Source organism: Myotis brandtii, unplaced genomic scaffold, assembly GCF_000412655.1.
Source record: "Myotis brandtii unplaced genomic scaffold, ASM41265v1 scaffold621, whole genome shotgun sequence".
NCBI classification, from domain to species: Eukaryota; Metazoa; Chordata; class Mammalia; order Chiroptera; family Vespertilionidae; genus Myotis; species Myotis brandtii.
This window is the reverse complement of record NW_005370372.1, coordinates 4,105,034-4,119,679: the sequence shown is the minus strand read 5'-3', so window position 1 is coordinate 4,119,679 and position 14,646 is coordinate 4,105,034. Positions and strand designations below refer to the sequence as shown.

Here is a 14,646-nt window from a genome sequence, read left to right as displayed (position 1 = left end):
CCCCCCCCCCCCCCCCCCCCCCCCCCCCCCCCCGGGGGCCCCCCCCCCCCCCCCCCAGTGCACAAATTTTTGTGCACCGGGCCTCTAGTATATATAATAAAATTATTTGACAGCAAGAAAGTCTTACATTTTTTTATATTGAATGTCAGGACAGCACAGCAGAGTAATAGCTGTTTAAGTCAGAGCACAGGCAAGTGTAGTCTTCCTGGAGGTACATGCCCGACAAATCTGCAAATAAATATTTGTCTAACCCCTGGGTTGTAAATATTCTGTATCCTCTAAGTTCTTTTATCAGCATATGGCATAAGTGCCTGAAAAAAACATATTATAGATGTCTCCTCCCCCTGCCCCAACTTTAACACCATCTACTCCTCGCCTACCTCCCCTCCCACTATTATCTGTGTCCCTGGGTTATGCATATATGTATATAAGTTCTTTGGTTAATTTCTTCCCACCCACCCCTCCCCTCTTCCCTCTGGGATTCGTCAGTCTGTTCAATGTTTCCATGTCTGTGGATCTATTTTGTTCATCAATTTATTTTGTCAATTAGATTCCACATACGTGTGAGATCATGTGATACTTGTCTTTCTCTGACTGGCTTATTTTGCTTAGCATAATACTCTCAGGTCCCTCCATGCTGTCTCAAAGGGTAAGAGATGCTTCTTTTTTACAGCTGCATAGCATTCCATTGTGTAAATGTATCACAGCTTTTCTATCCACTCATCTACTGATAGGCACTTGGGTTGTACTTTTTTCCTCTAAGAGGCTGCTTTTGTAATTCCAGTTTCATGAACACTTGGAACTTTGGATTAGGACCTGGTGGCTTCCCCCTTTCCTATCCCTGTCTCCCCTTCCCCAATTGACACCTTCTGATATTGAAAATGACCTTTTTTGTTATTGTTAATTCTCACCTGAGGATATTTTTTCTATTGATTTTTAGAGACAGTAGAAGGGACAGGGAGAGACACAGAGAGAGAAAGATCGATGTAAGAGAGACACATCGATTGGTTGCCTCCAACAAGGCACCCCAACTGGGGCTGGGGATCAAGCCAGCAACCAAGGTACATGCCCTTGACGGGAATCGAACCCCAGACCCTTCAGTCCAAGAGCCAACGCTCTAACCATTGAGCACCGGCTACGGCGAAAATGACCTCTTGTGTTACTTCAGGTCCTGCAACCCAATCCTGCCAACCCTGAGGCTGTCGAACCCCTTCACAGAGGGACTGTCCCTTTCTCCTTCACCTTTCCTCTTAACTCCCCTTTTACACCTGTTGCCCAGCGTTCCCCAGAAGATGCCCCACCCCTCAATCTCCCTCCAGAGAGTGTCTTCTCCCTCTTCCTGCTCGTTATCCTCTATGTTGCCCCTTGTAGGTCCTGGTCCTCAAGAACAGGTAAGGAGTATCTGTCCTTAAAAGCTCCTCTCATTGTTTTCTCATAAGGACTCTGACTCTGTAACTATATCCGGAACTCAGACACTGAGCTGCTCCCTTCTGTCTGGTTAGTGCACGAGGCTGGCTCCACCCAGGACGAAGGTGCTTGCCAACCCCGCTTCTGCACAATCCTTTGCAGCCAGCCAGCCACGGCCAAGGACATCAGTGTAAACGCAGTATCCATGGAAGGCCTCTGGATGAACCCAACTGGGCTGCCCATCACAGCCCTGGTCAGCCCTGGTCAACCTCCTGAATCAGACAGGAGGGTGTGGGGCCACGGGACTCTATTGTTAACAAGCTCTTTGGAGGATTGCAATGGAGAGTCAGAATTGGGAAATGCCAATTAGTGTGGTGCCCCACGTTACAGGCTTGAAAAGAGGCCATAATGAGAGACATGCCTAAGCACACACACCTGATTAAGGATAGGGTTGGGGCCAGAACCCATAGGACTGCTCTTGAGCTCTTTCCACTAACCTCCCTCCTGCCGCACCCTCCAGCAGGCATGACCTGGCCCTTTGCCTTAGGCTGCCTCCCGTTCCCACAGCTACACCCTCACTTGGCCAGAGGAGATAGACCTTCCCAGGAAATGACCCCAAAGGCTTCCACTCCACATGTGCTACTAAAAGGAGTTTTTTGGGTAAAATAGGAATTTTGGGGGGTGAAATAGGCAAGTTTAGGAAATTTTAAAAATTAAGGGGTCCATGGAAAAAACACAGGGCTATGGAGTTGCAAAAGGGTACATTTCCATAAGACAAGGGAATGGCAGAAGTTATATTTCCATAAGACAAGGGACCTGGGAGTAGCAAAAGGTACACATTTACAGAATAAAGGGAAGGAGGATGAAAGCCCAGAGGGAATAGGGAAACAATAAGGAAGGAGGGGAGGAGAGCCTCACATGTCCCATGTGAGGTTAAACCTTTGAGCTCAGGAGTTGCTATAGTGACCAAATCAGAAGGGATAGTGACCAATCAGAGGGGATAGTGACCAATCAGAGGGGATATCAAGGCACACAGATCTGCAGCCTGTGGAGAACCATGGAAAAAGGGACTTGAGGGGACTCTTTCTCCCTCCCCACACGAGAGTCTGTGCTGTGAGATTCTTTCCCTCTCCCAACGTGGGGGAGTCTGTACTTGTTCTTCAATAAATTTCCACCTTTACTATACCATCTTTCATCCCTGGTTTCATTCTTCGACTCCGACGGACAAAGAGCCCGGGAAAAGCCATCCTGCCCAGGGAACACCGGGTGTTCCAGTCCAAAAATCCTGTATCACTATTAAATGAGGCAAGTTCACTGGGCGTGGGGATCTGACACACAGGCCTCCCCATCTGCAGTCAGATGTTCTTCCCCTGAGCCACAAGTCCACTTCCAACTGTTTCCTAATTGACACCATTTCACGACTGTGGCCTCCCCTGGGAGGGATTTCCCAGTAACCCAGTGGGTCAGCCCCATGTCCTGGCTGACTCAACCTCTCCTGGCCATAAGCTTCCTCCTCCTTCTCCACTGACCCCTCATCTGAGTGCCCAGTCTCCTCTGCCCTGCCCAGCACATTCCCCTCCTCTATCGCTAGCTGATGCACCAGGGGTGGGAAACGTCCAGTCCCGGGCCATATAAGGCCCGAGAAATCATTTGGTCTGGCCCTGCCACGGCATTAGGAGTGAGTTAATTAAATGTTTGACGAAATACAGCAGGCCAATTTTTAAGTTGATAATTTTGTATGGCCTAAGAATGATGTTATAAATATCCAAATGGCCCTTGGCAGAAAAAAAGACACCTCACTGGGACAGCCCCACTGCTTCTTTCCCATTTGTTCTAAAATCTCCCCAGTACTCTCTCTGCACCCTACCTCACAATCACAGCCACTCAGTGGGCATGGAGGACCAGGGCAAAGACCTGTTAGGATTGGGATTCAATTATTCTTATTACACAGATAAGTTCAGTGAGGTAAAAAGGAGGAGGAAAGAAACTATTGCTTTAAAAAAACTCACATCAGTGTCTTGCCTGCCGTTGAATGCATTATAGATTTTCAACAAATACTTGTTGACTGAAAATATATAGGAAAATTTAAAAATACAAATAAGCCCTGGCCGGTTTGGCTCAGTGGATAGAGCGTCGGCCTACAGACTCAAGGGTCCCAGGTTCGGTTCTGGTCAGGGGCATGTACCTTGGTTGCGGGCACATCCCCAGTGGGGGGGTGTGCGGGAGGCAGCTGATCGATGTTTCTCTCTCGTTGATGTTTCTGACTCTCTATCCCTCTCCCTTCCTCTCTGTGGAAGATCAATAAAATATATTTAAAAATAAATAAATAAAAATACAAATAAGCACCAGGAAGAAAATAAAAATTAATCTCACCAGTAAATCACTGCTGTTAACAGTTTGGTTGTTATTTTTCCAAACTTAAAAATTTATAGCCCTCGGCTGGGATCTAACTTCTTGCTGCTATGGGTGTCCAGCTACTAGGTAATCAAAATACAGTCAAACCTTGTTTCTCGAACATCTTCCATCTCGAACAATTCGGTTCTCGATCAAGTTGTTCACAAAGGAAAATTTCTTGGTTGTGGACCAAAACTTCAGTTTTTGACCTAACTACACTTTCATGCTGATACTTCAGTCTCAGCATGACAAAAAGCATCTTGCAGGCTACAAACGAAAGAGAGAATGCTTTTGTTGATGGTGATTAGAACAATTTTAAAACATAAAGAAGCCATTAAGAATGCTAATGTTGCTAAGGGTGTTCAAATGCTCACAAAACAGCAATCACAGGCAGTTGAATAAGTAGAAAAACTGTTGTTGAATGGCTGTAGGAAAAGCAGTTAGCCTGTGATAGCATTTCGGAGGCCGTGAAAGGGGATGGTTCGATATTACGAAAAGTGTTTGTTTATAGTTTAAACAGTACAGTAGATATGTACTGTATATAAGAAAGGTTGAAACAGGGAATCATTTGGGGGGTCTGGAACAGATTAATTCAATTTACATTATTTCTAATGGGAAAAATGATTCCGTTTTCAAACAGCCTTCTGGAACGAATTAAGTTCGAGAAACGAGGTTCCACTGTACATAAATGTGTATTTGTCTTGTTGTTAATCCTCACTGGAGAATATTTTTTCATTGATTTTTAGAGAGAGTGGAAGGGAGAAACATTGATGTGGAGAGAGACATTGATTGGTTGCCTTCTACGCACGCCCGGCTGGGGATCTAGCCTGAGGTACGTGCCCTTGACTAGAATGGAACCCGGGACTCTTCAGTCTGAGGACCAACATTCTATCCACTGAGCCAAATCAGCTAGGGCTGTCTTTGCTTTATTTTTATGGATGTGCAAAGATGTATGCACATGGTTGGTCATTGCAAAGTGATGTATAAAAATGGAACAATACTCTGCAGTGCATTCTATGTAGGCACTAGAACTCCATAGGGACAGAACCTGGGATCAGCACTCTGGATCTGCAGTCACTTCCGCCTAGCATGAGGTGATCAAGGGAAACCTTTAGCCTCTTCCACTAAGAATCTTCTGTCTTCAATTCAAATTAGAAAACACATATCCATGACAGCATCTTTCAACATTTCCAGTCTACAAAGACATAGATAGGATTGAAATGGTTTTCAAAGATGCTCAAGCTTCAGTAAATAATGTATTTCTAAAGGTTGTGTTAGGGCAGAAATAGAATTTTGGGGATCAGCTATAATTATAAGAAATATTAACATGCCCTGTTAATTGTGATTGTTTTGTTTTGATTAAAGAAGGCACATTCTAACCTGGTTGGGAGTTGCACGTGAGACCTGGGAGCTCACCTGGAAATGCGGCCCATCCTCTACATCCGGGAGCTGCCTGTTATCATGTAAAGCTTAACAACCTTGTCGCAGAAACCAAAGGCCCTTTGTATACCCCTGGCTTTTGCAAACCTCCAGCCTGTATTTACCTGTAAACTGCTCATTTTGCATACCCATTCTTATCCCTTTTGCCTACTTCCCCAAGTAATCTTTGTCCTTCTACCCAATATAAGCAGCTGGCTTATGCAGGAGTGCAAAGCAGATGGATGACCTGCTACTCTCTCATACTGCTGACATTATTGGAATAAACGCTCATATAAGATTCAACCCTGTCTCTGCTTAATTGGCTCAAGTAGCACAGACCCCTTGGTTGTCCAGTTACAGTTGTATTGATTGGGTTGTCTTCTAACCATTGTGTTGGTTGAAGATATGGAGTGGGAACGTGGGAGGGGGCGGGGTGCGCATGTCACACATAATAAATACATTCCATCCTTCCAATCTCTCAGTCTTTAGATTTAGTCTCCAAGACTTTGTGGCATCTCAATTTTATCTACCTTTGAACAAGTTTGATTTCTACTTTTAATCAACAAGTTGAGCAAACAATCAAAATAATCCCCAGATATTCCAGGTAGGACAGTGTTAGGTCGCTGAAGGAGGAACGCACGAGGCCAGAATGGTGAGGTATTACAAATTTATTCGATCACTGGCACACCAGGTGGCTGAGACTGGATGGCCCCAGCACCCAGTGACGGGAGTCAGCGGCTTTTAAAGGACTTTTGGCGGGCTTTTTTCTGAGCGGAGACTTCTTTGTGTATTCCCCGAGGGGAGATAATGGAATGTGGTCACCACAAGTGAAATGTGGTCTCAGCAAAGGGAATGTCCATAGTGAAATGACCTGAAAAGCCAGTTCCCAGGGGAGGGGTATAGATTCAATTATTTGATCAGACCTAACAGACAGTGGGTCCAGAATTCAGCCAAGTTTAACACTGTATCTTTCTTTCCCTGGTCAAGAATTCATTTCCACACACAATCCCCCGATTTGTGCTGTTGTCTTACAGGTTATTTTTGTGTATGAGCCTTCCTTGCAAGGTGTGACTTTGTAATTGGCTCCCCAGGGCATGGTGGGATTTCCTGAAGTTACAGATCAAAATAAAAAGAGGGGTGGGGTGAGGGGAGAAGGGGCTTTATTAGTGGACAAAAGGAGGTTCCAAAGATTTTGTGCTTAGGTATAGTTTGGGTTCTACAAATCTTGTGAATGCCCATGACGAGTCTTGGGGGACTCACTCTTTCTGCATCAGAACCCTAAATTTTCACACAGGGAAGCTGTGAATTAAATTGACTCTAATTCAACAGTCTTGCAGAATCAAACACTGCCCTTGGTTGTCTGCTAAGTCATATGGCTGCTGGAGGTTTTAGTTCTTCTCATTGAGCTTTGCACGGTGTCCCTAGGCTCTCTGCTGCCTTAGGCACCAGTCGGCATTACTGTCTGCTTCTGAGAAAGGATATAGAAATGTGCACCAATTCCATGACACTTCCAATGCAATGACAACAAGCAAATGGGTATCCGGAAGCCCTGCCTTGTGGGCACTGCATTGCAGATGACAATCAGCAATAATTTACTTAGCTGTTGTGCCAGATGCCCAGACCTAAAGAACCAGTTAGAGATTTCCTCTAACTCTAGCCTTAACTAGTCTGGATAATCAATACCATCAATACCATTTTCATGCGTATCCTGTTGCCTGAAACCCACTTCTAATCCCAATTTATGTTCCAGTTAGGAAATTTGGGTTTAAAACAGGAACTAACTTTGGCTCCCTGAAACAGGTAAGGCAAACCTATTACTGAAGAGAAGGCTGGAGAAAGAAGCTTAGAAATGGGGCCAGATCCAAGGGGAACTGAGCAGCCAGAGTTCAGCCAAGGTCACACAGAGCCCCAGTCTGTGAGGAAGTGTCTTCCACTGGAGCCAGTGCCAGAAGGGAGACTAAACTCCTGCTTCTGGATTTCTCTCTCTTGATGTACAAACTCGGAGTGGCTAAGCTTAGGGCATGTGTCCAAGCCCTCACTGCCAAACAATGGGAGATGAACTATCTGGTATTTTGGTTTATGTAGTAAGAGATGAGGGTATGACTTTTAATAAATTATGTTCATGTAATTGCAGATTGCCAAAACATATAAATAAGGTTCAGGCAGTCAAAAAAAGAAAAAGAAAACATAAATGTCCCCCACAGTCTACTTGAACAGGGCTGCAGGGGAGCAAAGAAGCCTTCCTATAGATCTGAACTATGCGCAGGTTCATTATCAAGGAACTCAGCATGGGAGAGGAAGCTCGAGTCCCAACACTCAGAGCGTGGATCTGAACCTGGGATGGTGTGACCTGCTTTCCCAAGTAAGAAAAATGAATCTAGCTAATGAGCACTTTTTGCCTCCTGAACAAAATCCACAACTTCAATACTAAGAAGTGTTTCTTGTTTGGTATGCTTCTTGACAGATGGTGCCACTGTAAATTACCTCTCCTACTACCCTGCTCCATTTTCCCCTAGGTCCCACCTCTACACCCTGGCAGTCATCTATGCCTATTGACTTACTGAGTGAAACAATGGTAAATTGGATCTCTAGGGGACAGAGTAAACAATCAGTAGATTGATTTATAGTGTTTGCCAATTTCCATGGTGTAAATACTCTCACCACAGATTATTTCAAAGCTAGCAATGGTTTAACAGAGCTGGAAGTGCCTTTAGAATCATTCTGAATTGTGGTGCCTGAAAGGGCGAGGGCTACGCCCTCCATCTTGCCCCGAATCCTCCATTTTTGGGCAGCAGCCATGTGCTCAGCAGAGGCTTCTTCCTGGAAGTCCAAGCCTCTGCTAGCCACACCTAGGATTTCTTTAAACTAACCAATGATAATCAAAGGAAGTGCGCGCCATAGATATGACCACATCCTGTGTAACGAGACACCGACTTGCGCCTGGCCAATCAGCAGGGCCCACAGTCCTCTCTCCTCCCCTTACTCCAACCCCCCTATTAAACCCCTCTTCCCATGGGGCTCTCGAGCTCTCTCAGCCGCTTGCCGCTGCGTCAGCGAGCGTGGCTGACGGGGGTCCCAAACTAGTTAGAATAAAGACTCTCTGCTTTTGCATTGGACTCGGCTGGCTCCCTGGTGGTCTATTGGGGATCTTGAAATCTGGGCATAACAGTGCCCATAAATTTTGGCTGTCACAACCTTTGGAAGTTAGGAAGGATTAAAAGAAGGCTGGGCCTATCAGACATTATATCAAGATCCCTGGGGAATCTGAACATTTAACAACTTCTTAAATAATTTGAATGCCTAATCAGGTTTGAGAAACACTGCCTGGTCTCATCTCCAGAGATCAGGCTGACTGATCTCACTGCTAAAGACCCTCTTTTGACCAAGAACTCACCTCTCTTTGTCCAGAGACTCCTTGGGGCACCCCAAAGCCTTTCTCCCTACTATCTTTCAGCTTCTTCAAATTCCTGGCTAAAGGCACCGGCTCATTAAACCATGGCTTGTAGCTGGCATGAAAGCTCCCTCCTTCCCAGTTGCATCTACTCTAATCCTCTTCAGGACCCTGTCTTTCCCCACAGCCTCCTCCTGGGCTCCACTAGATGGAGCTAGGCTTCCCCTCTCATCTGTCTGCTCTTCCTCCCTCTGCTCATGGCCTGGCCCCTGGTTTTGATAGGATTCTCCAGGAGTTAGGCTGATAGTAGGGAGGCTGTCAGCTCTGATGGTGGTAGTGGCTAAAGAGGGCAAGGTGCAAGATGTAGTTTTTTTCTGGGATATTCTGTTGTTCCCCCAAATACTGGCCCTCTAAAAGTTTTAACAGAGGCAGTCAATCACCAATGTGCCTTAAAATATGTGGGCATTTGCCTTTCCCCAGAGTTTCTAGGTAAATGGCTGAAAGACCCTTTGGGGAAACCTAGGGGGAAGATCCACAGCCGTGGTTGACATTTTGGTAGTTCCTTTTCTGAAGCTTACTTAGACTTCCCTTTCAAGGGATGTGGGGCCTCTGAACTGATTCAGATCTGGGAACTGGATAAGAGGTCAGGAATCTCTATTGTGCTATCTATTGTGTTAGCTCAGATCTGCAAATCAGTTACGACAGGGGTGGCCTTGCCATTCTCAGTCCCAAGTACCCCATGGACAATCAACCACAGCGAAGATCTATGTGGCACTGACCACATAAAGCAATCTCCAGACTTGCAATTTGAACTCTGACATCCTAGGATTTTCCTGTCCCCACTGAAATCAGGGAATCCTTTATGCTATAATGGCTCGGGCTAGCATTCCTGTCTATGGAGAACAGCTACTAAAATGCTTTTCAAAGATGTGGAAGCTCCACACACTCATGCATTTTTCAAAACCTTAGTGAAGGGAGTCATTGTTGAGTGGATGGGTAAGTCACACTTGATAAATCCTCTCCAGCTAGGGCTATGGATTCTCTCTACCAAGTAGTGCTAACAATTCCTTGGTATTGTTATGCAAAATGCATTTAGAATTGGCCAACTGTGAATCCTGGTTCAAGTCCACAACTGAGCAAACAGGTTTATCCCAGTTGCTGTAGATGTGGTATTTTAATTAGAATGTTAATTGGGTACACTCATAAAAATAAATTCAGACTTAAAATTATACTCTTCCTACTTCATAAAATACTTCAAGAATCCACATCAACATGTGTTCAAGATTTCCTTGATATAAATTAGCCAGTTTGAAATTATTTGGGTGTGTGAGTCTTCACCTCTCAGCAACTGGTACCCAGGATCAGCTGAGATCTTTCTGTTGCTCTAGATCAGCAGTTTTCAACCTGTGGGTCGCGACCCTTTGGCAGTCGAACGACCCTTTCACAGGGGTCGCCTAAGACCATCCTGCATATCAGATATTTACATTACGATTCATAACAGTAGCAACATTACAGTTATGAAGTAGCAACGAAAATAATTTTATGGTTGGGTCACAACATGAGGAACTGTATTTAAAGGGCCAGAAGGTTGAGAACCACTGCTCTAGATGAGGAGTGGGGCAACTGATCTCTTGCAATGGAAACCCCTCAATCTGAGCCATTCAGCTTTCAGACAGGAAGAGGAGGCTGGTGCAAGTTATTTTGAGTTTTGGTGTAGGGATAATTTGAGTTTCCCAAATGCTCTCATAAATCCACATTACGATTTGTGAAGTCCCATTCTTTCTTAATCACAGACCTGTTTCAGCAAGGAGACTGGTGAGAGCTGTAGGCTCCACTGACATTAGTTTGGCAACCCTCAGATCAGCCTTTACTTTTAATTTCAGCTATTTCAGGTGTTCTGTGACAGGAGATAAGAGATTATCTCGGTCCAGTCAGAGAAAGTCCTGGGTTCCCTGCCCATATAGAGTGACACTTGAGCTATTAATTAGTTGCTTTCTTTAAACTGCTTGGATCAGCCATCCAGCTCTGTAACCACTTCTAGGATTTCATGGGAACTCAATTGATCCCTAGAGAACTTTCGGCAAAAATTCACTCAAGTTTTTCTACTGTATGATATGGGCTCCTAGATTAGCATCCTTCAAGCTACGTACATTTTCATTTTTTGGGGGTCCAATAAAGCCAGATTACAGAGAGAGAGAGAGAGAGAGAGAGAGAGAGAGAGAGAGAGATTGATTGATTTTCCTAACATTCAAGGGAGGAATTACCTGGCATGTTAGTTTTCCTCAGCCAGAGACAGGACTCTTGTCTTCCACCAAGACCGAGACAATTGTAAATTCCTGAATTGGAGTTCAGAGGGTTCAGATGCTGGGCAAAGAAAAAAGAATAATATGTTCATCACAAAACTAGCAGAACAGACTCAACCTTAGGATAAACTGAATTTATGTAGGGAGAAACTGGGTTTGTCAGGAGAGGCTTTCTGATAAAGTACTGACCTTCTTCTCTCCTTGCAGGCCGAATCAGTGTGGCAGGAAAAGCTGAAAGGAGAACATTGTGTTCAGGGGGTAAAAATAAACTTGGTCAGCCCTAACCGGTTTGGCTTAGTGGATGGAGCGTCGGCCTGCGGACTGAGGGGTCCCAGGTTCGATTCCGGCCAAGGGCATGTGCCTTGGTTGTGGGCACATCCCCAGTGGGGAGTGTGCAGGAGGCAGCTGATCGATGTTTCTGACTCTCTGTCCCTCTCCCTTCCTCTCTGTAAAATATCAATAAAATATATTTAAAAAAAAAAAAAAACTTGGTCAGGGGGCACCCGGACTTGAACCGGGGACCTCTTGATCTGCAGTCAAATGCTCTACCACTGAGCTATACCCCCACCTGCTTGCCTAAGCCTAATAAGTACTCTAAACCTATAAAGCCACACCCTGACTGTCACCACCTTGAGATGTGTTCTTGCTAGTACTATGTCATCATATACTCTGCAAACTGGGGTTTTATCTTGGGAGTTTGACAAGATTTATATAATAAAAGAACCACATTTAGGGCTCCAGTCTACTAACAGGCCTCCCACCATCTCAAAGGAAGGTTGAACCCCCAGAAAGTGCTGTGTGTGTAAACTCACCATGTGCACACAGCAGTGAGCGATGCTCACTGTCACCTCATAACAGGCTGTCTGTCTGGAATCAATGTGCTTCCCAGCATTGGAGATGGCAGTCTGCTGCATTGGAGATGGCAGCCTGCTGCAGTGCCTGACAGAATAGCTCTAAGTTTTTCTGTGAACATACAAATTCTGAGATACAGGTTTTAAGGTATTGGGCCTGTACCAAGTTTAAAAATCCAACGTTTAAGCTCAACGTGCTATCCACACAGAACTCACGGTGGTCATTACACTATTTTCTGGGCATTTGCTTTGGTTGATGTGGGTCATGAGTTAAATCATTTAAGCAATTTAATAAATTGTGTATTTATCATTCTGCTCATTTTTCAGCTAACAACTCGAGAGAAGATTACAAATTCCACCACACTTTCAGCACCGAAATTGCAAAGTTCTTGAAAGTCTCCCCAGAGAAGTTGGTCATGATGCAGCCTGAGAAATTCCAGCCCAAATATAAGCCCAGGAGCAACATGATGGACATTCAGGTGGGTGAGGGCGCTTGGGACATGGGACAATGTGTGCTTCTAACAAGCTCCCAATGATTCTGACTCACGTACAGTTTTGGAGCTATTGATTTAATTTGTGCCCTTACTTGTATAGATCTGAAAAAAAAAGTCAGAAATTAAAATCACCCCCAAACAAAACGTACCTGATTAATGACAAAGTCACAACAATGTTTATTCTCAAGAGCCTTTTTGTGCTAAACACACTGAGACCCTCTTGATTTCTCCTCTTCTTCCCCCTTATTCTGCACTTTCGGAGTCCTTCCATATGCCAGATGGAAGTATGCCATGCATGGAAAAGTGACGAAGTGACAATGAGAGAGATTTATGGTCACTGCAGCATAGACACCGGACAGAGTCAACATGTGGTCAGAACAAAAGGGAGTGCCAACAGGTGACACTTGAATCAGGGACTACTGGATATGCAGTCAAATACTCCACCCCTGTCCACAGATATCTCCTATCTGTTTACTTTCCTGATTAGAACCATTTCACCTGTGTTGTCCCACCCAAGGATCCAATGTGTATTGTAATTTCTCTTAATTTCTAGTAAACTAATGGGAACTGACTGACTAACTGATCTTGCTTTAAAGAGAGAGAAAGAGAAATCTAAAAAGCAACATGTGAAAAAAAATTGAATTCTACAATTGACAGCTGATTTATCAATAGAAGTGATGGTATCCAGGTCACAATGGAAAAGTATTTTTATAGTGCTAAAAGAAAATAATAGCCCAACTAGAATTGTTTACAGCAGCAATTACTTTAAATACAAATTTATTAAAAACTCCAATTAAGCCCTGGCTGGTTTGGCTCAGTGGATAGAGCATCGGCATGTGGACTGAAGGGTCCCAGGTTCGATTCTGGTCGGGGGCACATGCCTGGGTTGCGGGCTCGATCCCCAGTAGGAGACGTGCAGGGGGGCAGCCAATCAGTGATTCTGTGTCATCATTGATGTTTATGTCTCTCTCTCCCTCTCCCTTCCTCTCTGAAGTCAATAAAGACATATTTAAAAAAAGAACACACACAAAAACTCCAATTAAAATATAAGATTTTCAGACTGAATGAGAAAAAACTATTAGCTACATATGTGAATGTTACCTTAAATATGGGGACACAGAAAAGTGGAGAGTGGAAGTATAAATAAAGATATATTATGCAAATACTAAACAAAAAGGCTGGTTTAGCAATATTAATATGAAAAATAGATTTAAGTCAGTAAGCATTCCTACAGATAAAAGGAATATTTTAAAATGATAAAGAAGTCAATCCATCAGGAATATATTGCAATTCTAAATCTAAATGCACCCAATAACATAGTGTCAAATACATAAAACAAAAATGAACAGAGCTAAAAGAAGAAATAGACAAATTCTCAACCATAGTGGGAGGTTTTAACACAACTTTTTCAATAGCTAATAAAACAGGCAAATAAAATATCAGTAAGAATGTGGAGAATCTGAACAACAGAACCAGCAAACATGACCTAATTGATTTTATATAAATGTATATGTTATTTTCACAAAAACCAGGATACAAGCAAGAGGGAAAAGATGTAATAATAAAGGGGGCACCGACTGGCTGGTATGCCAGGTGGTTAGAGCACAAGCCTCTGCACTGGAGGGTCACAGGTTTGATTCCTGGTCAGGGGCATGTACTTGGGTTGCAGGTTTGGCCCCTGCTCTCCTGTTAGGGCATGAGCGGGAGGCAACCAATCGATGTGTGTCTCTCACATGGGTGTGTCTCTCTCAGATGTATCTCTCTCACATCGATGTTTCTCTCCCTCTCCCTCACTCTCTTCCCTCCCCTCTCCCTTCCACTCTCTCTAAAATTCAATGGAAAAAATATTCTCACTACTTGGTTGAGGATTAAAAAATTCTTTTAAATATATATTTTTATTTACTTCAGAGAGGAAGAGAGAGATAGAAACATCAATGATGACAGGGAATCATTGATTGGCTGCCTCCTGCACATTGGACCAAGCCCACAACCCAGGCATGTGCCCTTGACCAGAATCAAACCTGGGACCCTTCAGTCCACAGGCTGACGCTCTATCCACCAAGCCAAACTGGCTAAAAAGACTTTTTTAAACTAAGGGGGACACAAAGGGATCCTGGGGGTAGGGGTGTTCTATTTTTGAGCTGATGATCCATTTGTAGGTATCTATAAGTATTTATTCAAAAGTACTAAATTATATAAATACTAGAGGCCCGGTGCACAAAAATTTGTGCACTGGGGGGGGGGGCCCTCAGCCCGGCCTGTGCCCTCTTGCAGTCTGGGACCCCTCAGGAGATAACGACCTGCTGGCTTAGGCCTGCTCCTGGGTGGCAGAGGGCAGGCCCAATCCCTAGGTGCAGCCCCTGGTCGGGCTCAGAGCAGGGCTGATT

General features: G+C 44.4%; 1 long non-coding RNA gene and 1 other non-coding gene across 3 annotated transcripts in view; both read right to left on the bottom strand.

Annotated features, from left to right (window-relative positions):
* LOC106723676 overlaps positions 1 to 11,148 on the bottom strand; it is an 18,070-nt gene extending 6,922 nt beyond the window's left edge. Inside the window, exons 1-3 of one of the 2 annotated variants that reach the window (XR_001359378.1) lie at positions 11,104 to 11,148; positions 10,876 to 10,975; positions 3,910 to 4,068 (exon numbers count right to left, since the gene is read on the bottom strand). This is a non-coding gene — a long non-coding RNA (uncharacterized LOC106723676). The remainder of the gene's footprint in view (positions 1 to 3,909; positions 4,069 to 10,875; positions 10,976 to 11,103) is intronic. The other variant, XR_001359377.1, reaches the window with a different exon arrangement.
* Positions 11,149 to 11,408: 260 nt separating this feature from the next.
* On the bottom strand, positions 11,409 to 11,480 carry TRNAC-GCA. Its single transcript has one exon. It is a non-coding gene; the product is annotated as a tRNA-Cys (tRNA).
* Positions 11,481 to 14,646: the final 3,166 nt, after the last annotated feature.